Source organism: Protopterus annectens, chromosome 13.part0 (genome assembly GCF_019279795.1).
Source record: "Protopterus annectens isolate FY-2018-M chromosome 13.part0, PAN1.0, whole genome shotgun sequence".
Lineage (NCBI taxonomy): Eukaryota > Metazoa > Chordata > Ceratodontiformes > Protopteridae > Protopterus > Protopterus annectens.
In genome coordinates this window covers 1,267,444,424-1,267,471,652 of record NC_056747.1, presented here as the reverse complement: position 1 = coordinate 1,267,471,652, position 27,229 = coordinate 1,267,444,424, and positions in this window count along the sequence as shown.

The following is a 27,229-nucleotide window of genomic DNA, read 5'->3' as shown; positions in this document are numbered from 1 at the left end:
ATGTAACACTCCCCTGCACTGGATGCTGTCAGTAAAGGAACCTTATCTCATACACAATGTAAAGTTCCCCTGCACTGGATGCTGTCAGTAAAGGAACCTTATCTCATACACAATGTAAAGTTCCCCTGCACTGGATGCTGTCAGTAAAGGAACCTTATCTCATACACAATGTAAAGTTCCCCTGCACTGGATGCTGTCAGTAAAGGAACCTTATCTCATACACAATGTAAAGTTCCCTGCACTGGATGCTGTCAGTAAAGGAACCTTATCTCATACACAATGTAAAGTTCCCCTGCACTGGATGCTGTCAGTAAAGGAACCTTATCTCATACACAATGTAAAGTTCCCCTGCACTGGATGCTGTCAGTAAAGGAACCTTATCTCATACACAATGTAAAGTTCCCCTGCACTGGATGCTGTCAGTAAAGGAACCTTATCTCATACACAATGTAAAGTTCCCTGCACTGGATGCTGTCAGTAAAGGAACCTTATCTCATACACAATATAAAGTTCCCTGCACTGGATGCTGTCAGTAAAGGAACCTTATCTCATACACAATGTAAAGTTCCCCTGCACTGGATGCTGTCAGTAAAGGAACCTTATCTCATACACAATGTAAAGTTCCCCTGCACTGGATGCTGTCAGTAAAGGAACCTTATCTCATACACAATGTAAAGTTCCCTGCACTGGATGCTGTCAGTAAAGGAACCTTATCTCATACACAATATAAAGTTCCCCTGCACTGGATGCTGTCAGTAAAGGAACCTTATCTCATACACAATGTAAAGTTCCCTGCACTGGATGCTGTCAGTAAAGGAACCTTATCTCATACACAATGTAAAGTTCCCCTGCACTGGATGCTGTCAGTAAAGGAACCTTATCTCATACACAATGTAAAGTTCCCCTGCACTGGATGCTGTCAGTAAAGGAACCTTATCTCATACACAATGTAAAGTTCCCCTGCACTGGATGCTGTCAGTAAAGGAACCTTATCTCATACACAATGTAAAGTTCCCCTGCACTGGATGCTGTCAGTAAAGGAACCTTATCTCATACACAATGTAAAGTTCCCTGCACTGGAAGCTGTTAGTAAAGGAACCTTATCTCATACACAATGTAAAGTTCCCCTGCACGGGATGCTGTCAGAAAAGGAACCTTATCTCATACACAATGTAAAGATGTTCTTCGTGTTTCACTGTTGCAGTCATAACTGTAGGGTACTCCTGCCAGCAGGCAGCCTGAGGTCAGCCAGAATATCAAAGTCTGGGTCCGGCGTCGGCTGTATCAGTTAAAAACCTGACGTCAGAGCGTATGGGTATAAGGCTGACAGCCTGTGCCATATTCTCCAGTCTTTCTTGTTGTGCGGTGCAAAGCAATGCGCTAGTTGTTGGTTGGCGTTTTCAAGACAACGTGGTGCGATTGTCGTCGGTCCGAAGTTTTCTACTTCTCTTCTCAAAGCTAAGTACCCCGGTTGGGGAAACTTTTTTCTTGCTCCTCCGATGTCAGAAAAAGTTAATAATTGTGTATCGTGTGGAAAACGAATACCTCATAAAGATTTCCACTCTTACTGTCTACCTTGCTTAGGCCCTGACCACGACGTTTCTTGTTGTCTGTTCTGTGCCAGGTTTAATTCTCGCACTATCAAGCGTAGGTACGATTGGGCCTTGAATTACTTCGGTAGACGATTTAATTATAGAATGTCATCGGAACCGACTACCGGATTACAGAAGAAGCGCAAAGACAAGGACAGGCCTCCAAGGTCCAAACAGGATACGTTGCAGCCGGAGCCAGCTTCGGGTTCGGCGGTCATCAGTGAGGCACTTTTGCAGCCCCTGTCGTCCGCCACTTCAGGACCGATGGCCGACACGGACTCACACGGTGAGCCAACTAGGCCTAGTAATTTGTCTGCTGCAGGACCTTCAGACGTCGCTCCTTCAGATGGGTCGGGAACCGCTGTGCAGGTACCGGCTTCTGAGAGGGTCTTCAGGCCTTCACACATTACTATATCCACAAAGACAAAAGCTAAGTCAAAGACTCCTGTTAAACCCAGACATTCTACTCAAGCTTCTTCGAATACAGCCCCCAAGACTCAGAAACAATTACTTCGGATGGCTGAGGATTTATTAACTATGATAAGGGGCTCTCACCCTCCTCCTGAGAAAAGGCCTAGACAGGATATCCCTTATGATTCCTCTGATCAGGCTTCTGTATCTTCTGTTTCTTCATCTGATCAGGATTACTCCTTCCCTCCTTATGAGGATTCGGATGCAGAGGATTCTGTTCCCTCTGCCTCCCCCTCTGAAGATTTCTCTTTTGGGGAAACCTTGCATGAGATGAGGGAGCATTTTCATTGGGAAGGTCAGGATTATTCTGCTTCCAAAAAGAGACTCAGGGAATTCCTTCTTCTCCCTCAGCACAGGCCTTTAGCTATTCCTCCTGTACTTGATATTGTGGATGATGCCTTCTCTGAAGCTAACTTGAATCCTGATTTCCTGCCTCTTGCTCCTTCTAAGCCTGATAGATTTTACAGGGTCCCTGATTCTCATCAATTCTTATTTAAGAACCCTTCTGCTGATCCTGAAACTATTTTGCAAGGTTCCAAGGCTGCTAAGGCTGCCTCCTCTAAGAATCCTATCCCCTCTGAGAAGGATTCTCGTGCTTTGGACAGGTGGGGCAAAAAGGTTTATACTTCAGCCACCCTTTCTATTAGAGCTTTAAACTGCCAGTTTCACATGTTTAAGTATCAGCAGTTTCTTTTATCTGTTTTAAAACAAAGGATTTCTGCCTTTCCTGCATGTGCTGAGGACAAGGAATTACAGGATGTGTTGCATGCTACTGAACAAGTCAGCAAACATAGTTTACATTGTGGTTTTGATGCCTTAGAGGCTTCTTGCAGGGTGGCTGCCTCTGGTACTGTTATCAGGAGACATGACTGGCATCATGAGCAGAATCTACCTGAACAAGTTAAGGCAAAATTGCTAGATGCCCCTGTTCAGCATGATGTCCTATTTGGGTCTAAGGCTGAGGAGGTTATTAAAAAGATGGAAGAAAAAGCCAAGTCTATGCAGACTGTAAAAGATTTCTTGCAAGTTCAGCCTCCTAGATTTTCTAGGAATTGGCCCTCCAAAAATTGGTCTTTTCCCACCTCTGACAGGCCTCAAAGGGGAAGATATAGATGCTCCAGAGGTAGGGCGCAGGCTCAGGCCTCCTACAGACCTAGACAGTGGACTGCTTCTTCACCTAGAAGGGGAGAAGACAGATCTCAAACCCAAAGAAAACAGACTCAATGACTCCCTCTGTTGGGCTTCAGGCCCTCCTTCCCTGGACGCCCCTCTCGGAGGAAAACTTACTCTTTTTTACCAGAATTGGACTCACATTACCCAGGACAAATGGGTGTTAGACTTGATTTTGAAAGGTTACAGATTCCACTTTCACACTCTGCCAAGGCCTTCAGGCTGGCCAGATCTGCCAAAACATCAATGGACAGAGGCCTTAAATCAAGTGGATGCCTTAAGGGCCATAGAACCTGTTCCACCTCTAGAGGTGGGGAAAGGTTTTTATTCAAGACTTTTTCTGGTCCCAAGAAAACAAAACTCCTGGAGACCTATTCTGGACCTCTCTATATTAAACACCTTTTTGGAAATTCCAAAATTTAAGATGCTTACACTTCAACAACTTCTTCCAATGCTTGCACAAGATTCTTGGATGGTAACATTGGACTTAAAAGAGGCTTACTTACACGTCCCCATAAGGCAACATTGCAGAAAGTACCTCAGATTCAAGGCAGGCTCGAGACACTTCCAATTCTCTGTACTGCCATTTGGCTTATCTACTACGACCAGAGTTTTTACCAAATGCCTGGCTCCAGTAGTAGCTTACTGCAGACTTCAGGGGATTCAGATTTACCCCTATCTGGACAACTGTCTAATTCAGGCAGACAGCAAAGACCTTCTACTTCATCATCTGCATTTTGTTCAACGTCTTCTCCTACTACTGGGATTCTCAGTGAACACAAAAAAGTCACATTTGATTCCTTCTCAACGAATGACCTTCTTGGGAGCTCTTTTGGACACAAGTTTACAGAAAGCCTTCCTCACTCCAGAAAAACAGTTACATCTGGCTTCTATCTTCAAGACCTTGGCAGCATTAACTCAGCTCACTGCAAGGAAATTCATGCAGGCTCTGGGCTACATGGCCTCTTGCATCCTGTTGATTCCAAATGCGAGGCTTCACATGAGGAAACTTCAATGGTACCTAAAGAGTGTATGGTCTCAACATTGCCACAGTCTGGATACAATGATACCACTGATTCCCTGCCTCCAGAAGGAATTCCTTTGGTGGTCCAGGGCGTGTGTTTTGAACGAAGGCAAGCCCTTTCGTCTGCCTCAACCTACTCAGACCATAACCACGGATGCCTCGGATTATGCATGGGGAGCTCATTTTCAAGACAAATGCCAACAGGGTTCTTGGACAAACAAACACCTTCTATGACACATCAACTTGAAAGAAATGTTAGCAGTCCAGAATGCTCTTCTAGTCTTCCAGACCCTTTTGAAGCCAGGACCTCTGCTAATCAGAACAGACAACACCACAGTCATGTGGTACATAAACAAGCAAGGGGGCTCTCATTCATACCCCCTTTGCAGACTTGCCATGACCGTATGGGATACAGCCCTAAAGTTGAATCTGGATCTTCAGGCACAGTTCATTCCAGGAAAACAAAATCTCTTAGCACACAGCCTAAGCAGAAACATTTTGGATCCTCACAAATGGATGTTGGACGCCAACTTATTCAGCAAGATAACTGCAGTTTGGGGCTGTCCTCAGATAGATCTATTTGCATCTCATCTCAACCATCAGTTGCCTCTCTTTTGCACCAGGTCCTTCCACAAGACAGCTTGGAAAGTGGACGCCCTGTCATTCAGTTGGAGGAATCTTTCGGGATATGCCTTCCCCCCTCTTCCTCTTCTGCCTCGGGTATTACTAAAGATAAAGCTGGACAAACCCAGTCTAATCATTTTGATAGCTCCAAATTGGCCTCTTTAGTTTTGGTACCCTTCTCTACTGCATCTTTCCTTGGTACCTCCTTGGAATCTTCCTCTGACCCATTCTTTACTGTCCCAGCATCAGGGTCAGGTATTTCACTCTCAAATAAAGACTCTCTGTCTGGCAGCTTGGCTCATCAAAGGCAATTGATCCCTTCTTCTCTTCCTAAACAGGTTCTGGATGTTCTTTTGGAAGCTAGGCGTCCTAGTACTAGGAAATCTTATGCTTCTAAAAGGAAAAGATTTTGTATTTGGATGCAGGATCGTGGCTCTGATCCTTTAATACCAGATATCTCATCTATCTTACTTTATCTCTCAGACCTTTTGATTAAAGGTCTTTCTTTTTCTTCCATTAAAATTCATGCTTCTGCTATTTCAGCACATTTCAATTGTGATCCTCCCATTTTTTCCCACCAGTTGGTCAGACAATTTCTGAGAGGAGCTAAGAATTTAAAACCCCCTAGAACTCCTCCTGTCCCTCCTTGGGATCTCAATTATGTTTTGGAAAAGCTTACTTTGCCTCCTTTTGAGCCTGCTGCCTCTGCGGACATTAAGTTCTTATCTTGGAAGACAGCTATCCTGTTGGCCTTGACTTCTGCCAGAAGGGTGTCAGAGCTTCAAGCCCTCATGGCCGTGGAACCATACCTCATCTTCCATCAGGACAGAGTTTCCTTGAGGACCAATCCTACATTTATGCCTAAGGTAGTCTCTAGAGTGGCTCTAAATCAGACTATTCACCTTCCTACCTTTTTTCCTAAACCCCAAAATAGGGGGGAAAGGATCTTACATTCATTAGACGTACACAGGCAGCTACGTTTTTACCTGGACAAAACTAAAAGTTTCAGAAAATTAGATCAATTGTTTATTTCTTTTGCTTCCAGTTCTCTTGGTAAAGCCATTTCTAAGCAAACTATTTCCAAATGGATTGCTCATGGTATAAGATATTGTTACTCTCTTCATGGGAAACAAATTCCAGGTACCGTCAAGACTCATTCTACTAGGGCAGCTGCCACTTCAGCAGCCTTTCTCAGAGGGGTTCCTACCAAGGACATTCTGGAAGCTGCCACTTGGAGCTCAGTGCATACTTTTCCCAAGCACTATAACCTCCCTTTGTACTCTAAGTCTAGGGTAGGCTTTGCCTCTGCTGTTTTGCAGGGTCTTCTAGCTGCTCCTTCATCTTCATAACCTCCTCCCGTATTCTCAGCTTTGGGATTCTACCCTACAGTTATGACTGCAACAGTGAAACACGAAGAACATAGTACAGTTGTGTATACCTACCATAAATGTAGATGTTCGAGTGTCTTCACTGTTGCAGTCGGTGTCCCCCCCCCCCCCAGACCCCTCTTGTTTCTATGTGCTTACTGTGGTTTCCTTTCCACTTCCTTTCTGGTGTATTTGTGTTTCCTTTGGGACACCTTTTGGTTTTATAGGGGCTTCTGACATCAGGGGCAAGAAAGGCTGGAGAAGATGGCGTCGGCTGTCAGCATTATACCCATACGCTCTGACGTCAGGGTTCTAGCTGATACAGCCGACGCCGGACCCAGACTTTGATATTCTGGCCGACCTTGGGCTGCCTGCCGGCAGGAGTACCCTACAGTTATGACTGCAACAGTGAAGATACTCGAACATCTACATTTATGGTAGGTATACACAACTGTACTTTCCCCTGCACTGGATGCTGTCAGTAAAGGAACCTTATCTCATACACAATGTAACTCCCCTGCACTGGATGCTGTCAGTAAAGGAACCTTATCTCATACACAATGTAACTCCCCTGCACTGGATGCTGTCAGTAAAGGAACCTTATCTCATACACAATGTAACTCCCCAGCACTGGATGCTGTCAGTAAAGGAACCTTATCTCATACACAATGTAATGCTCCCCTGCACTGGATGCTGTCAGTAAAGAAACCTTATCTCATACACAATGTAAAGTTCCCCTGCACTGGATGCTGTCAGTAAAGGAACCTTATCTCATACACAATGTAACGCTCCCCTGCACTGGATGCTGTCAGTAAAGGAACCTTATCTCATACACAATGTAAAGTTCCCCTGCACTGGATGCTGTCAGTAAAGGAACCTTATCTCATACACAATGTAACTCCCCTGCACTGGATGCTGTCAGTAAAGGAACCTTATCTCATACACAATGTAACTCCCCTGCACTGCATGCTGTCAGTAAAGGAACCTTATCTCATACACAATATAAAGTTCCCCTGCACTGGATGCTGTCAGTAAAGGAACCTTATCTCATACACAATATAAAGTTCCCCTGCACTGGATGCTGTCAGTAAAGGAACCTTATCTCATACACAATATAAAGTTCCCCTGCACTGGATGCAGTCAGTAAAGGAACCTTATCTCATACACAATATAAAGTTCCCATGCACAGGATGCTGCCAGTAAAGGAACCTTATCTCATACACAATGTAAAGTTCCCATGCACTGGATGCTGTCAGTAAAGGAACCTTATCTCATACACAATGTAAAGTTCCCCTGCACTGGATGCCATCAGTAAAGGGACCTTATCTCATACACAATGTAAAGTTTCCATGCACTGGATGCTGTCAGTAAAGGAACCTTATCTCATACACAATGTAAAGTTCCCCTGCACTGGATGCCATCAGTAAAGGGACCTTATCTCATTCACAATGTAAAGTTCCCCTGCACTGGATGCTGTCAGTAAAGGAATCTTATCTCATACACAATGTAAAGTTCCCCTGCACTGGATGCTGTAAGTAAAGGAACCTTATCTCATACACAATGTAAAGTTCCCATGCACTGGATGCCATCAGTAAAGGGACCTTATCTCATACACAATGTAAAGTTCCCATGCACTGGATGCTGTCAGTAAAGGGACCTTATCTCATACACAATGTAAAGTTCCCATGCACTGGATGCTGTCAGTAAAGGAACCTTATCTCATACACAATGTAAAGTTCCTATGCACTGGATGCTGTCAGTAAAGGGACCTTATCTCATACACAATGTAAAGTTCCCCTGCACTGGATGCTGTCAGTAAAGAAATCTTATCTCATACACAATGTAAAGTTCCCATGCACTGGATGCTGTCAGTAAAGGGACCTTATCTCATACACAATGTAAAGTTCCCTGCACTGGATGCTGTCAGTAAAGGAACCTTATCTCATACACAATATAAAGTTCCCCTGCACTGGATGCTGTCAGTAAAGGAACCTTATCTCATACACAATGTAACTCCCCTGCACTGGATGCTGTCAGTAAAGGAACCTTATCTCATACACAATGTAAAGTTCCCTGCACTGGATGCTGTCAGTAAAGGAACCTTATCTCATACACAATGTAAAGCTCCCCTGCACTGGATGCTGCCAGTAAAGGAACCTTATCTCATACACAATGTAAAGTTCCCATGCACTGGATGCTGTCAGTAAAGGAACCTTATCTCATACACAATGTAAAGTTCCCATGCACTGGATGCTGTCAGTAAAGGAGCCTTATCTTATACACAATGTAACTCCCCTGCACGGGATGCTGTCAGTAAAGGAACCTTATCTCATATACAATGTAACGCTCCCCTGCACTGGATGTTGTCAGTAAAGGAACCTTATCTCATACACAATGTAACTCCCCTGCACTGGATGCTGTGATGAGATGGGAGCCCCTTTGCCAGTCTGCTGCTGTTTTCATTACCATTTACCTCTCTGATAGACCATTTGAAATGCCCGATTCTTCTAAATACACTGACCTTTTCTCAAATGTGGTGCTTTTTTATCCTACAACTAAACACAATAATTTCTCTGCAGCCCCCTTAGCCTTTTCATAAACTGCGGCTAAAACTGAAGTTTTCATTTTTCTATAAGTATGGAGTCTTCCAAGCTCTTTCTACTGTGCTTTTGTAAAAGGAAGTACAAAAACACCATTATACAATCTGGAAATCTGATAAGCCAAAATATTTACATAACCATATATTTTAATTTCAACGTGATGCATTCTGCACACAGCACCTACACCACCACCTCAGAAATTACGACTGTCTGTTAATGTGCACTAACTTGTATACAAGTACATGTACACAGTGGCGTTTGGTTTGCTTCATGCCTTCCCCTGAGAAACACCAGGTGTATCTGTGCAGATGTTCACTACACTTTAATCATATTCACAGTGACTACATCTTCATACGTCTTATAAAAAAGACCCTGAACATTAAAAAACACTAAAAAAAACATTTTTTTTTCTTCGCACACACCAAGCATGTAGAACTTGGAAGCATTTTGTAAACTAGCTGACCTGCATTCTTATATTTTATGAATGATATACAAGTGTAAATAAAAGGGTTTTTATGTATGGTTGCCCCAGTGGCCTCATCATATATTGCTGCTTGGATGAAGCCTTGGGTGTCTCAGTCTTACTCTGTTCGATGCACTGCAGTATAGTCTGGAATGTTTACCGCTTATGTTTCCCATACAACTCTCTCAGCCATGAAGAAATTAGGATGCAACATCAAACGGATGTAGCAGGTCAAGGCACAGATGTTAACCTTTGACAAAGCTGGTCACTCATTAAACAATGTGCATCAGAACACTGGCTGCTTTATAACCTTTAGAATGTACTATGGCATTTTATATCCAGTGCATTATAAGATACAGCTAAAAGCTTCTTATATCTAATTACGTTAGTCACTGAACTAATTTGGAGCAGTTCAGAAACTTCGTTTGCTGGTTACATTGTTTCTACTGCTTGTCATTTGTACATTTCAAAATGTTGCTCATTTTGCCTCTGCAAAATCATATATCCCAAGGGGAGATAGTAATATTCCATTCTGTCCACCAAGGCTTGAAGGCAGGAATTAATTACTAAATAATTTATGATGCTCCATTGTTACCAGATACTGCAAACATCAGTGCAGTCAGTTAGACAGGATTCTGAGCTTTTAGTGGTAATGCTGATGGCGTGTTACATTTGTGTCTGCTGTGTACAGTTTGGGATTTTACTCACAGAGAGGGCTCAGAGACAGTGAAAGAAGACTAAACCCCATGCTGTGAGCCACTAACTAGAACTGACCCTCACCCACTCAGAAGGAGCAGTCTTACGTGCTGTGTAAGCAGTAAGGTGGCACCACTGATGGGGGTGGTGTGATCTTATCTTACTTATTCCGCAGACACCTTTATCTGAAAAGGCAGATCCATTACACAGAATCAGGCCTGTCACCTCTTCTGAAGCATTGGAACTAAAGTAATTAATTATTTAGTTATCTCTGGACTTGTGGGGGGGGGGGGTGCTGTACAGCAATGCTGGAAAAAGTATTCTCTAAGCATTTTTTTCTAAGGATGCAGCTGTCATTCAGAGTTCATGCCATTTTCCATTCACAACAATAAATATTTTGTAGACAGAAAATTGTAAATGTGTTTGCGATACCAACAAAATGGGAAAAAATTGAATGTGGTTTGATACAAGTCATAATAAACAGTTATTTTCATCACATTTAATATAAGGAAAGCGGGCTGGTTTCTTGTATATCTAATTGCAAGGTTATACCATTTCTTTTAAAAATTAGTAATTTTTCTCATTCGTAAGTAGCAATTGCATAACAAAATGATACACACTGTGAAAATAGATCCATTCTGTATTTTAGTAACAGCTGCTGTAAACAAACAAGTCTGATTTCAACACGTTTGGTTTTGCTGCAGTCCTCAGCACATCAAGCTTCACTAGACCCTCTTTCGTATTGCCACTAACTTGTCATTAAAAGAACTTTTAGGAATTGTTTGTGCCTCTAGCTGGGAACTGTTTAATCAGAGCAACCTACAGCTAGGTGGGGAATAACATTAATATGTTGTCCTAGTTATTCTGTTCTTCTCAGTTCTTCCCGTTATTTTATCTGTCATTTTATCTTATCAAACCTTGGTCATGAGGTCATACTGTGGGCCTAGGAGATGGTTCTTTTGACAGTACATAATACCATGTTTCATCACTTTTTATTCAAAATGTAAATAAATGCCTCGATTCAATTACAATTTCCTGTAGCACAGATCTTAATGTAGCAAGATGTGCAGATATTTAGGGCAACCTAAATTAAGACAATGGCAAATCAAAACCATCAATATCAGTACAATTTTACCAATGCAAATAAACAGCAGCATAGTAATCATAGCTTGAGAAATCTCAACTGGGCAGCTGACATGTGTGACTAGAATGTGCCCAGCTGCATCACATCTGTCTTAGAACTCCAGACTGTGTGTCATGACGGAAAAAAATCACAACTTCCATATTTTGGGGAGAATGCATAAGGAAAGCAACTAACTGTAAGGTATACTTGCATAAGACTATACTCTATGCAGCGCTTGGCCCAGCATATGTCATTACATCCTACACTGAGTTAATTAGCTAGCTATACAGGTCATTCCTTAATATCACTCGTTGTCTACCTAATGATATGCACATTAGAATTTTTTTTTTACTTCGTGGCTAAGACTTTTTCACTAAAGTCTTTAGACTAATATTAAAATGCTGTTGTGTTTTTATGAAAGATGTGTGCCATGCTTCCTGTAAAAGCCCTAGTCTGTTCTAGTGATATGAAAATGCCTCATCCCTTCCATTTTTGACAAAGAAATGATGCATACAGGTCCCCCCCAACTCATGTAGTTGCATGCCTTTTCCATGTCTTTTTTTTTTAACCTCAGGGTTAAATTTATAATGCCATGGGCCTTGTGCAGAGTGACGGCCAAAAGTTACCCCCTCCCCCACCAAAAGGTGGTCTCCAAAGGTAAATCTGCTACCACCCTTGTCATGCTGAATAAATAAAATATCCCTCTTCACTTGTATCCTTCAGCAGATTTAGGACACTGCACTTTTTGGTATGAATTTCCTCTGGAGAAATCAGACTGTCCCCTCACTGAAATGAAGTATTCATATGCTAAGACTTTATCTAAACAAAACTGCCTGAGTATAACCCCTGCCCTCAGCATACACACATCTTACTCACTGCTTCCATTTTGGTGAACTTATAGCTGCTGGGTTATCCTCTGTAAAGCCACTTTTTTGACTGCTCAGCAGACATTAGTCATAGGTGAGTGGCCAAGAGTCCAGATTTTATTGGGGAGAAGAGGGCCACAGCTGCAGCAGAACCTAGAATATATCCCAGTACTGTGAAGGATGTGTTATTTATTCCTTTTACTATCAGAGTTAACTGTTATTCAACATTAATCAGTGGGCTCCTAGGAACCTTTTGTTAATATCTGATACGACAGTTGTACTCCCTAAAGTCTGTCTGCTTAGCTGTTTATTTTACCAGTAGAGGCAGGCTGGTGGATAAAACTACCTGGTTGTTGAAGGAGAAAAGCATTGGAATATATTAAATTTAAGGAGTCAACAAAGGTAATTTAAGAGAATGGGAAAAAAACTAAAAACATTCACCAAAACCACTTTCAATGAACATATCGACAATTTTATTTTTGCAGGGGCCAAGGCCACTGCACTCTTTATGTGGATGACACCCACACACTCCCAGAATTATATAAATTAACTCTGAAGTCGTGCAACAGTGAAGAAAAAAGCAAACTCTACTGTCACTGAATGTAATTTCAGCAAACAGCACTCACTCGTTTTACTTTCAGCAAAACTACATTAGTTGACACAACATACTCCCATGATTTAATATATTCCAAGAGAAACTTATTTTTGACTATGGGAGTGAATTGCTATCTGATAAGCACAGTGTTATTACTGAAGACAGACAAATGATTTAAACCTTTTAGTTCTTTCGGATACACCAGGGGTGTAACACAATTGTTGCCTGTGGGGAGCTTTTATAACATTGTGAACAGGTTGGCTTCAGTGTTTTTTTTTTTAATTATTATTATTATTATTATTTTTATTTTTTTTTTTTTAATTTTAGTGACCATGGCCTTAAGCATAGGTCGAATAGGTGGCTGCCTAGGGTGCAGCTCTAGCAGGGGCGCTTTTCCAGTAAACTGGATAGTGTAAATAGACCAGGATGGGGGCACCAGGTGGTGTGTGTGTGTGTGGGGGGGGGGGGGTGCTGTGGAGCCCTTTTGCGTAGGGTACCAGTAGACCAAAGCCCGGTCCTGTAAGTGACCACGAACCAAGTATGTCTAGTTAAATAACTGAAAAAATAGCAACCTGTACCTCTCAACTTATAGCATCGGCCTTTAAAAATTACAGTAGAGAACCATAAAGGGGAGCACTTAATTTCAGAATAAAAGGTCTTCAGATACAAGACCCCCACACAATTACTGAAAATGAATATTTGTGCAGGCTTAATTCAATTATTAAATAATGTGTGTGCTCTTAAACAGGTCTAGTATTATGGAAAAGATGACCAGGGCTAAATTGAAAGTCAAAAGTCATGGTGATATGCCTAAATCATGGCAGTTTAGAGTTGTGTCTGTGACCCACAGAATTAAGAACTGCCTGAGACTTTATTTTTAACATTCTCCTAATTCTGAATCCCAGAATGTTTCAATGAGTATGTAAGAGTAAAAGGTTCTAAATTACAGTTTGGTAGTTTGAGCTGTGGCAGTCTCACATTTCAGCAAAGCATATTTCACAGAATGCTATTTCCTTAACTTAAACTGAGCAAAACAATATGCTGTGAAAGATAAATTAAGCTTTTACCCTGAGGTACAGTGACCCTAGAGCTGATTATAATGAGTTAGGGTACCAGAGGTCTCCTCTTGAGTGGTGAAGGACTTTAACACCACATAAAACTATGTTTTTTCTGTGCTTTTTGTTATTCACCAAATGCTATTTCAGTCAGTGTCATTCAAAGAAATAACATTTGGCACAATACAGTTAGGTGGAACATGCCACAGCCTTTGACGTACACATGGGTTTAGCAAATTCAGTAGTTTCTAATATGCCTGCACATTAAGTTGTGCAACCTCTATATATTACCAACCAGTTTCTCATCCACCAAACAGTTAGGTCCCCCACCTTAAGACCCTACAATGTTCCCAACAGCTTCCTGTCAGGTAAAGTGCCAAAGGTCTTATTGACGAATTAATATACCATGCCCTCAGGGTCTCTTTAGTCACCTCACCATCATCAATTACAATACAGTAGCAATACTGTCAATGGGTGGCCATCATGTGATTGATCTTGAAGAAGGTATATTTAAGTTTGGGGTGTGGTGGGTGTCCTCCACATGGGGGATGCATTTATTGCAGAGGTTCAGCAAAACTTGTTTCATTCATTTTTTTGATCAATCAACAATCAATATATATGTATTCATTATCAACTATCAGGCAGAGAATGAATATTCTAGAAACTCTACTGGTCAGTCTGCTGAGACACCTTTTCTCCATCACCCATTACTACCAATTTCCAGGAGTGAACACTGCAACACGTGAGTGCCTATTTTCAAGTGTAATGTGGAAACTGTTGTCTGGTGTAATGAACTTACCGAAGCAATAGTGTTCATGTTTGCAATATGTCAGGTATTTTAGTAAGGATGTAGCTAAGGGTTATGTGGGGGGGGTATAAATCCAAAAACAGCACACTTAACTGAGAAACAAAACACGTTGGTTACAATAATAATAACCTTACTATGTAACTATTTTGTATATTTGACTTAATTTTTAATTTTTTAAGGCTAGGTACTTGTTGCTTATTAAATTAGCACATAAAAAAGTTTATCGAATAAGACAGACCTAAATGGCAACTTAATTTAGCTTACCTTGTAGTCAACTAATGTCTTTACAGCGTAAATCATATGTATGTGAGGCATTTAGAAAAGGTAACACACTATGCTGCTGACTTTTATACTGCTGACTTTTATACTGACTTGGAACAAGCTTAATATTAAAGTTAACACATTAGATTTTAGGAAATATGGAATACACCTTGTAACATGTTTTATAGTATACACAAAACTCTGGTTACGTTGAGGCTGTTTGTATATACAGGCATTGGCATTTTAAATGAAGATCTAATGTCATTAATGTTAATTGCAAGCACCTGTATTATCTATTTAAATACTACTTGTAAATTTAATGGCTGTTGTCTGAGGAAGTTCTACTATTTTGTGGAATGAAAAACGCTGGCAGCGTTTCACATATCATTTTTTCTTCTTTTTTATGTTGTTAACAAAAGTGGAATATTACATGGATTCTACTAAATTAAAGCGTATTTGAACTTTTATTACAAGACTCCATCTTTAAAACTGGTGTAACCAATGTGTTTTGTTTATGTGGGGGGTATGTTAGCTGGGAATAATGTGCTTATTCTTGACCACTGTTTATCAGAGATAGGGGGCAGATCATGGGTGAATTTGTGATTTCCCATCCAATGATCAATGTTTTGTTTAAATAATGTCAGGGGTGAACTCTGCTTCATGTAGATGGGGAGCTTATTCGATAGAGTGGGGATCCTTTGAGACACATACCTGTCTCTCTAGCATGTTCTATTTATGTCGCAGGCAAAGTTCAGCTCCTCAAATCTAATGTTTCTGTTGCTGTTTGTTTTGCAGATGTGCAACAGATCCATCAGAGCTGGAACTGAGGATGCCTTATATAACCGGCAAATATTGCCTCTCAGTAACCTGTAGGAGACTGAGTACAGAGATAGGTCCTTAAAGGAGTACAACAGGTTTCTCTAATATATTCCTCAACTTCACAGCCCTTTTCCTTCCTATTTACATTGTCCTCTGTAAAGCAACAACAATAAAGCATTAACAATTTTTATAATTCCCCTTACTTCTGTAACAGAAGCCTACCTTCTCATACTGTGATGGTTTCACTTACAAAATGATTCTCTCACATTTGAATAAAGCTTGCTGGAGTCACCCAATTACTGACATCATCGAGGCCAGGCAGTGCAGGTACTTTTTTTTTTTTTTTAATCAGTTCCCTCCCCCAAAGTGACATCACCACAGCCGTCATCTGATTCTAACTAAAATAGTAAGACTCACCCATTCTGTGATGTCATGGCTCCCTTGTCCTTCCCCCAGCCTGAGTGCTGTTCATTTTATTCAGTAGTAGTGTAGTAACACCAATGTTTGGAAACACAGAAATTTGGTAAGCATACTTGTACATTCTGCATGGCAAATGATGCTTAGGTGGTGTATCGCTTGCATATTTGTCTGTTGTATTTGCACCAGATACTGCTAGTGTGCAGTGTGGGAATAGAAAGATTAAAACATTACCCTGGTATCAGAGGTGGCAGTGCAACATATTCATAGTGGCTTAACATGAGAGTAGCTCTAAGCAAGCACCATGTGAAACCTGAACAAGCACCTAGAATTATTCAGTGCAGCTTCCACACCTTAAGTCTGAAAATGAATTCACATACTCACATGAACAGGAATAGCTGCATATTGATGGCTAAAGGTGTATGGGCATGTCGGGTGGTTACTACACTGCAAAACTGGTATGTAATGGTGGAGATATTTGGAAGGCATGAGCAAACACACCAGTATATTAAAGCCATAGCACCAATTGAACTGGAGGCTGGCAAATAGATTTAGTAAGGGATTTTGTCCATGCACAAATATTTCAACAGTGATTCTTTGCAGTGGCATCCATTATCTGATTCAAGGTAAGTTAACCTTGATGTCCTTTATTTAAAAAAACAATCAATAAAAATTTACTTTGTTATAAGTGCCTTCTGGACACAAGAAAAAGGAAGGGTAAAATATAGCAATGTGGTTTGTATGTACAAAGACAAATCCAGGGACACTGCAAAAGTTTTTTTTTTTTGCAAACCAACCAGTGGTGTAAAAACATATGAAGGCAAACACTGCATACCAACACACTTTGCACATGTAAATCTCAATTTTTAACAAGGTGGAAGCATGAAGTGATACCTCAACACTTAAATTAATAAAGATCTAAACTGGTTAATAGTATAAATGTTTTATTCTATAGCTCCTTGGTGCAAGACCTTACTGGATGTGATTGCAGTCAAGTAAGGCCATGGCTACAGTGCAGCAAAAAAAGTCCCCTCTAACAAAGGAAATGCTATTGCAAAGATGAGTCAAGCACCCTGCTGAGATCTGCCAAACAATGGAATTACCAGGTCAAATTACCCTCAGGACTTTGACAGCTAGGGAAGCTAAGTGTTATGGGGGAGGGGAGAAGTAAATGGACTGGAATTCATTGTCTCACAAATTAGCGCCATGTAAACTGAATTAGAAAAAAAGGCAGCAGTGAACAGCACTTTGAGTGTGTTCTGTGGCATTTGCACTGTTTCTGTTTTAAGTAGTCATCCAGCAGCAGGGAATGTTACTTACACTGTTCTATTTTACTTAGTACTTTGTATGCATGCAACGTCTATGAAATGACAGGAACTTTAGGCAAACGGAGGCCTGCATGATGTAACATTTTTGAGCCAAACAATGATTTCTGGGATACTGGATGGCAACCTGATTTATCCAAACCACGTCAATATGCCAGCCTCCAGGTGGTCAGAGTCTGGAATTACATATAAAAATATTTAAAATCCTGTAAATAATCCCAGAGTGCTGTTAAAGTGTAGGAAACATCATACCATGATGTTTTAAACATGTTTTTTGAGTCTGTGGGTGCAGTACTCCTTTAAAGGGACAATCCCAGGGATTTTTTGTTTTGATTCTGGTCTTTGTTTACATTTTCGGTCTGGCTTTCTGGGCATGTCCCAACTTTGGCTGCGGGGGTTGGGGGAGGGTGCTTACAGGAAGCATCAGAGGTGTTAGGCAGATTCCTTCTCAAATTGCAGTTGTACTCACAACAGCCCTCAGTCATTCATTAGTTTCAACTGTCCTTTTTATCCTCAGAGAAACTAGCTTTTCAAGAATGTTATGATCTGACTTGTTGATTTATCTAAAGCTTTCGACATGGTTAATCACCAACTCCTTCTACACATACTGACGTCCCTTTCACTTGACTATATATGGATTGGTTTACATCTTACCTTGAAAACAGACAACAGGCTGTACTCTGGCAAAATAAACTATCACATCACCTTCCAATCTCACTAGATGTTCCACAGGGCTCCATACCAGGTCCACTCCTTTTCTCCATTTATATCAACGACCTTCATTTAGCCATTCCACTCTCCGCCTGCATTCAATATGGAGACGACTCTACTATAATCTGTTCAGCCACTTCCCAGGCCAAACTTCAGTCTCTTAAACAAAAAGCTTTCAACACTGTAGACCAATAGTTCTCTAACCACTGCCTCCTCCTCAACCCCAAAAAACTAAATTATTACTCTTCACACCAATCCAAAAGTCCATCCCTCTACATTTCACTCTCACATCCAATAATGGTACTCTTATTTCTCCTGACCCAACCACCAAACTCTTGGGAATTACAATTGACAATAACCTAAACTTTGATACTCACATAAATACCACTATAAAAGTAGTTAACAGAAAACTAGGATCCCTCTACAGAATCAAACCCTTTCTTACACCAATAGCTAGGACTGCTACAGCCAGAACTCACTTAATCTCAACCCTACTCTATGCTTTTCCCATATACACCAACCTCTCTAAAAACAACCTCAAAAAATTAGCTATATCCTATAATAATATTGCTAGATTTGCTACCGGCTCTCCTTTTAGAACTCATCACTGTCTGAATCTAAAACAACTAGGCTGGTAAGAATTTCTTAGCCAGCTTCAATTTTACCAACTTACAATAGTCCATAAAACCCTGTATCAACCCAGCAACACTCAATACTCTCTAGCCTCATTTTACCATGTAATAACCTCAAGATCATATGCTCCTCAAACAAAATGTTGATTAATACTACCAAATCAAAAAACTCAGCAGGTGACTCCTTGTTCTCTAACTATGTTGGAAAAGTATGGAATCAACTACCACATGACCTTACGTCTCAGACCTCTCTCTCACTTTTTAAAAGGAATCTAAAACTATTTCTCAATAACCACTGGTTATGCTCCTGTACCAACCCTGACTAACCTTTTTCCTTTACTCTTATTTTCAGCCTACATCCATTACAATCTTCCCTACAATACCTCTATATACTATGTTCTGCATACAAATCTATCTTTATATGTATATTTGTGTAGTACAGGGTATTCATACCCTGGATTCCTCTGGTGAGGAACCTTTGAGGGCATTCCAAATGTTGCAAGTACTTGGTTATGTACATGCCAAAAGGGGTATTGTATTCAGTGGTGGGTCTGATAATGTCTGAGCAGATACAGTGGTACTATACCTTCCTTGGACCTGGATGCCATACCCTTACTTATGAGTTGGGTGACATAGAATGAGTTCCTTTCTATCTTGGTTATATGTTGGTCAAAGGCCAGAAAACTGTCCACATATGTTTCCAATTCCTAACTACTGGGTCATCTCTTAAGGGTGTTTATCGATGGAGTAATTAGATTAGGTGGATGATTTCCCAAAGGGCACTGTAATATATTTCTTCACATTGAGTTTTAATCTGTGGCTTTGGCACCAGTCATTTGTTTGTGTTAGACTCTTTTGTAGGATGCTGGTGTCATGAGGGGTGTCTATGATAGCTCCCAATTTACATTCATCTGCAAACTTTGTGAGCCAGGGGACTTTGACATTAACCTTGACTTCCAAGAAGAAAATTCCAAACAGGAGAGGGCCCAACGTGGAGCCCTGACGTACTCAGCTAGTGACTGGTCTCTTGATGGAGGTGGTCTCACCAATCCTGACTTCTTGGGGTCTATTTGTGAGCCAGCCAGCAATCCAATGAGTAATGTAGGGATTTATGCCTAGCTCTGAGAGCTTGTCAATAATACCAGAATGGGGTATTGTATCAAATGCCTTCGCAAGGTCAAAGTAGGCAGTATGCACCATTTTCCCCTCATCCATAGCCTTGGTGACCCTCTCAAAGAAGTCTACTAAGTTCAGTAAGCAAGACCTTCCTTTAAAGCCAAACTGGGATGGGTCCAGTGTCTGTAAGTTTCCAGTGTCCTTGTTGATCATTTCCATTATAATTCATTCCGTGATTTTCATATTAGACTTGTCAAACTAATGGGTCCGTAGTTCCTGGGATCAGCTGATGGTCCACCCTTATGAACAGAAATAACCATTTTGGCCCTCCCTTCACCTGGCACATAACCTATTTTGAGGCTGTAGCAAAAGAGTGCCTCAAATGGTAATACTAGGTCATGTTTTAGGCTATTTAGTAAGCAAATGGGGATATTGTCAGGGCCCAGTGAAGCAGTGTTTTTGGTCTTAGTGAGTACCACCAGGACCTGCTCCCTGCAGATAGTTGAGGGGATATGCTAGTAGGGATTTCGCGGGGGAGTGGAGGATGAAGTTAGAGATAAATTTATCAGCCAGTAGATTCACTCTGTCACCCTGGTAAGTAAACATTGTGCTATTCACTGAGTGTTAACTTTAAGGTTCCTGACAAAGCTGAAGGAGGCCTTGTGATTGTCCTTAACTTGGGAGGCTATTCTGACCTTGCAATTGGACTTCTTGAACTTTACTAGACAAATAAATATACCTAAAGGTTGGTCAAACAGACAATGCACTTGAGTTTCTCCACATTCAAATCACCATAGGCAAAATACATGCCACTTCCTTGCAAGCTATAGTTCCCCCTCTATAACTCAGGAAACCTATAACATATATTTAAGCTTACTTGTAGCACTCACCATCCAACCCAATACCATATTAATGGGTGAACTTAATTACCCCACTACTAACTGGGAATCATAAAATGGGCAGGCACAGGGATTCCTAGATCTTGAAAGCACAAACTCCCTGGAACAGTGTCACTATGCCGACCAGGGGTGCAAACATATTGGATCTGGTTCTCATTAATGCAGGAGAGTGCTGCATACCCCTAGCGTAATGTCTTGTCTGATAAGGTCAGACCATAAAACTGTCTTTTTGAAGTAAAAATAAAAGCCAGAACTGCAGATAACCCTAGAATGTTCAGAAACTACATCAAGGCTAAGATCCTGCTATTAAGTGATAACTTGGCAAAATTTCAAGCACCCCAAAACCTTGACAACATTGTTACCTACTTGAAACTGTTTACAGAAACCCTATGTAAACATGTTAATAGCAGCATAGAGGCAGCAGCACCTATCAGAAAGAAGTACAGAACTAAATCAAAAAACAAGTCATCCTGGTGGAATCACATTATCAGTAGGCTGTATAACAGAAGGAAGAAAACCATGGCAAAAATTAGGAGATGCAGCAACCAGCAGGATAAAATCGCTCCAAACTAACTAAAGAAACAACTGAGAGGACAAATAAAGTCTGCCAAAGCCAAATTTGAGGTAAATTTGGTCTCCCAGTCTAGGACAACCACAAAGCATTCTTTAGCTATGTCCACAACCTCAAAGGGAATACACAAATGTGTTAGAAGTTTGTCATTAATGAAGCCACCTATATTGAGCCAGAAGAAATAGCAAACCTAATTAACCTCTGACTTTATCCCTCTCTCCCCTTCAACCTCACCTCAGGAAACACCATCAACTACAACTCCCCCTACTCTCACTGTGGAACAGGTCTTCCATGCTCTTTATAAGACCAAGAATAATGCATCAATAGGTCCAGACAATATTGAAGGATGCCTTCTAAATAGCATGAAACATGATCTAACAGGCTCTCTAGAATTGCTGATTAACTGTAGACTCCAAACAAGCTTCATGCCTTACAAATGGAGAACAGCAATAGTCATCCTTCTGCACAAAGGTGGGCCATTTACAGACCCTGGAACTACAGACCCATAAGTCTCACTAGCCTCATATGCAAAGTCATTGAAAGAATTATCATGGGAATGAGCAATAATGACATAGGAAACCTCTAAACACTGGACCCAATCCAATTTAGTTTCATCAAGGGCAGGTCATGTCTACTCAGCTTGGTGGACTTCTTTGAGAAAGTCAGCAAAACAATAGATGAGGGCACAATGGTTCACACTGCCTACCTTGACCTGGCCAAGGTATTTGACACAATACCCCACTCGGGCAGTGTTGACAAACTCAAGAGGTTAGGTATAAATGCTTATGTCACCAGGTGAACAGACAGCTGACTCACAGATAGGACCCAGGAAGTTAGAATTGGGGAGTCCACCTCTACAAAGAGGCTAGTAATAAGTGGAGTCCCTCAGGGATCGATCCTAGGATGGCTTATTTTTGGCATTTACTTCTCTGAAGTCAAAGCCAATATCAAGGGCTTTTGGCTGTCTAAATTTGCAGATAGTTGCAAATTAGGAGCATAGTTTCATAGCTTCATAGTATAGTACTAAGCTATCTGCCCTGGGGCATTTGTAAGCCTAGCCATAGTGATGTGGCTTTTGCCACCCCATGAAATGGTACAAAAATTTACAGAATAAATCTAGAATACTGTGCCTCTGTCTAGTAGTGACACAATGAAGGTCCCCTTATATAATAGAATTAGTTTACTGTGCCCCTGTCTAGCAGTGACACAGATGTGACCCCTGGGGTAAACTTACAATCTCCCATCCACTCATCAAGATTTCTCTTGAAGAGAGTCAGTGAGGGGCTCTGCCTAATACGAACTGGGATCCTGTTCCAAAGCATGGGAAGCCTCTGGGTTATGAATCTATCCCTCCAGCATGTCCTATTCATACTTGTGCCGAGGTTTAAGTCTTTAGCTCTCGTGGTCCTGATGGATTTGGATTTTTGAGGTGGAGCATGTCCATCAGATCCTGATTGGACATGGCCTTGGACATACGTCAGGCAGAGATCACCTCTGAGCAGGCGGTATGCTACTGAATAGAGCTGAAGTTTCTTTAGTCTGGCAGAATAAGACATATGTTGGAGACCCTTGATCCTTTTGGTGAGGTACTTTTGTGGTCTCTCCAGCTGTTGCAAATGCCGGGTGAGGTACATACCAAATGGGGCATTGTACTCAATCATGGGTCTGATGAGGGAGGAATATAGGGGTACAATGACATCCTTGGATCTGGATGTGAATCCCTTCATGATGAGGTGTGCAAGGTAGAATGTTTTTCTAACCACTTTGGCAACATGGGTGTCAAATGAGAGGTCGCTGTCTACTTGGGTCCCTAGGTCTCTGATTACTTTTTCCGTACTCAGTGGGTTGCTGTCTATGTGATAATTTGTGGGTACTTTGTTTTTTCCAAAAGGGATGACTATACATTTTTGGCATTTAGTTTAAGGCCGTGACTACGGCACCAGTTGTCCGTTTCAGTGAGGCCTTTTTGTAGGATGTGTGTGTCTGCTGGTGTATCGACTATGGCATCTAGTTTGCAGTCATCTGCAAACTTTGTCAGCCACAGCCCTCCCATGTTTGCTTTAACATCTGAGAAATAAATGCCGAACAAGAGGGGTCCCAGGACAGATCCCTCTGGGACACCACTTGTGACTGGCTTTGAGTCTGACATTGCTCCAGTGATTTTAACTTTATGGGTTCTGTCCTTTAGCCAGTTTGCAACCCATCTAGTGACATAAGGGTTTACTTTTAAGCTGTTTAGCTTATCTATGATGCCTGAGTGGGGTATTGTGTCGAAGGCCTTAGCCAAGTCCAGGTATGCTGTATGGACTGCTTTGCCCTCATCAATGGCTCTAGTGACTGTTTTGAAAAAGTCAACCAGGTTTAAAAGGCAGGATCTTCCCTTTACAAAGCCAAACTGGGTGGGGTCAAGTGTCTGTAGGTCCCCTATGTCTCTGTTTATGAGTTCCATAATGATTCTTTCCATAGCTTTGCAGACCAGGCTAGTTAAGCTTATGGGGCGGTAGTTTCCAGGGTCTGTAGAGGCACCCCCCTTGTGGAGTGGGACCACTGTTGCTGTACGCCAGTGTTCAGGTACATATCCCGAAGTAAGGCTAAGGTTAAATAGCATTTTTATGTGTGGGTTTAGCTCCAGTAATAGAATCCCCCACTGACACAAAAGTTCTCCAGGAAGGGCTAACACAGAGAAATAACTTGTGTCAGAGCCATGGACTAAAACTTAATACCAAGAAATGCATAATAGTATCCTTCAAGAAGTTATCCACCCCTGGTAACTATAATATTGACAACATATCCTTAAGAGTCGACCCAGTAGTCAGAGACTTTGGGGCACACATGGACAGTAATCTTGCCTTTGACCATCACGTGTCCTACAGCAGTGACAAAATAATTTTCTGTTGTGCAACTTATAAATAAAAGTATGGCATTTAGGTAAGGAGGTCATTGTTCCACTTTATTCAGTGTTCATTATACCCATCATTGAGTACAACACCTCCTTTGGTATGTACCTAACCAAGCACATACAACAACTGGAATATCCACAGAAGTTCCTCACTAAAATAATACAGAGTGTAAGTAACATGCCCTATGCAGACCACCTCTAAGCCCTATCCCTGTATTCCGTCTACTACAAGCTGTTGAGCGGAAATCTATGCTTGTCATACAAGGCATTGTCAGACTCCACCTTGACGGACCTCCTGCATATCCGCAAAACAAACAGAGCCATAATAACCCATTCTAAAGATTTAAACCTTGCCTGTGATATAAATAAGACCTGATGGACAGACAGGTATGTATTCCAGAGACTACCCCTTCTTTAGAACAGGCACCCCATCCATGTGAAGCTGAGTTCCTCCCTAACCTAATTCAAGTGTAACTTAGACAATACAATGGGGAACAGGAAATTCACCCCTGGTATGGCACCTATATCTCTAATGGACACAGACAGCCTGTAAATGGTCCATTTCCCAGGCCTCTGCTTGTAAATGTTTCATCTGCTAAGCCCCTCCTTACACTTATCAGGTGTACCAGAACTCATCAGAGATTTGGGATGCATGGCTGGGCTTAAAAAAGCCCTTGTGGTTGTTAGTCTAGTACACAGCTATGAACCATAGTTTCTTGTCTATAAGAGTTACCCTTTTTGATTTTAGCCATGACTTTTTTCTTATGTTATATACTCTGTTAAGGTACGGATTCCATCACTGGTGTTTGGTTTAGGAGTTTAGATTACTTTTAGTAGATATGGCAACCTTATGGCAGCCTCATTGCCGCCATTTACATGTTTATACAGGGTTTCTGTGAATAATTCTGATAGGTAGTTGTGTTATTGGGGTTTGGAGGAGCTGTGCATTTTGGCAAACTATCTCTTAACAGGATGTAGTTCATTTTAGTTCCTAAATGTAACAGGTTTAGTTGAGTTTTCCCTGTTGGTGTTTATTTCAGAGGAAACAACTTTGTGGTATGACCCCTCACCAATGAGGACATGACTCGGGGAAGGGTGCACTGATCTCCTATCTTGGTGAGCACTACATCCAGTATGTGTGATCCTCTCGTTGGACTGATCACTGTCTGGCCCAGGCATTCTTGTTGATAAGTCCAAGAAATGTTGTGCTAGTGAGTTAGAGGCAGTGTACATTTCCCAGTTTGTAGAGGGGAAGTTAAAATCTCCCATGAATAGAGTATTTAGTTGGATGGTTAGCATCTGTAGTGGATCTAGGTAAGAGTTGTATGTTTTGTGGGTGATCAGAACATGGTAAAGAACCTTGTCTATGGAGACTTGGACATTGAAGAACTCCAAAGCATCATCCTGTTTAACCAAGCTGGAGTTGTATTTGCTGCGAATGTAGATCAAGGCACCTCCACTCCACCTTTATCCCCTGTCTGTAATGCTGTTGATCTAAATGTATGGAAGGCACTGTAGCCTTCCACTGCCAGAGTACTTTCCGTGGCTTTAAACCAAGTCTTGTTAATGACACAGATGGCGCCACTCCCCAGAGTGAGATGAGCTTGTAGGGTGTGAAGGTTCTTATATGGGCTCCTACAATTGAGCAAAAACACTCAAAGGTTCCTTTTATATTTTTTTGGATATGTTGTTAGTTTTATCATTCTAACATTGTCTAAAAAAAGGATCTAAGGGGTTTAATAAAATTTTAGCCAATATCTGAAAGCCCAGGGGGACAGGTACAGACCATCCCTAGCAAAGCAGTGGGGTCTGTTAGCCATGTCCTCCCCTGCTGATAAAGACTGGATTCTCCATGATAGGACTCTAGAAGCTAAACCAATTATTAACATCAGTCATTTTCTCTTCATACTGTGGCATCGTCCTTGGTGAAGGTAGAATGCTGCTCAATGCACGGCACGTACCTGTTTGTGACACATATTCAATGACATCCATAATGACTCTTTTCATATAGTCCAGTGACATACATCTCAGTCATTTACGTCCACATGGACTATGCTAGAATCATATTGGTACCTGTGGTGCAGTGACCTGAGTGCATGTATGATATTGAGGATCCTGGCACTGGACAGGCAACTAACCACTATCTTCTCCTTGTCCAGCCTGATGAGAGCAGCATCTGTGTGTCACACACTAGAATCCCCTATGGCAAGAGTACTAGGTAAAGTGAAGATGGCGTCTAATGTTTATTCTTCACCTTGTCTTATGGGCATTGCTCTTGGGGGATCATTGGGTGTATGCTTGTGTGTCATGTTAGGCTTTGCTTTTCATGTGTGCTCTTGTGATTGCTCAGGATAGGTGTTGGCTTAGGAGGTCTTTGAGGTTTGGAAAGGTTTCTTTTAAGTGCCTCAGCATAAGAAGGTCTATCTGTGTGAGGTGAGTGAGATGTGTGAAGGATGTGGTGTGTGTGCTTGACAACATGGTTTCTAAGCTGGATTTTTGCCTCCAAGGAAGTTATGTATGTACAAGTCTTGCACGCCATGTTGTTTTCTTTAAAGACTAAAAGGTTGTCTGAGTACATGAGACAACTGCTACATTGTCTCATGATGCCCATATCTACCAGTCTGGCTGAAGAAACATTAGGAAATTGCAAATCCATGTTGTCAGGACCTGTATTAGGGTTGTGCTATTATGGTTTAAAGACTTGCTTTTACAGGGGTGAGCTGAGTAGTGTGTCTAGGGTGAAGACTAGATGTTAGTGCTGTGATCTGCTACTGGTACAGTTTGAGGTGCTACCTTGCGCTACGCTTAGCTTTGTGCAAAGCCTTGTTGTGTTATAGCTTAAAGTCCTAAATACTAGCGCTCTTACAAGCAAACATTCGACAGCAGTGTTTATCAATTCAGAAATAATGGCAACTGCTCGTGACCGAACTGAGTCAACAAGGCAGCTTTTGTAAGAGCTACTATCAGCTGTGACGTTAGAAGCAGACAATGCTGGTTTCGAAGCATTAACAATTAGTACAAACTCTGACATGGTTGCATCTTGAGACGTTACTACTCATTGCAAAACAAAATCAGTTGCAAAGTCTGAAACAGATGACACTGATGCTGACTTTCAAACATCAACA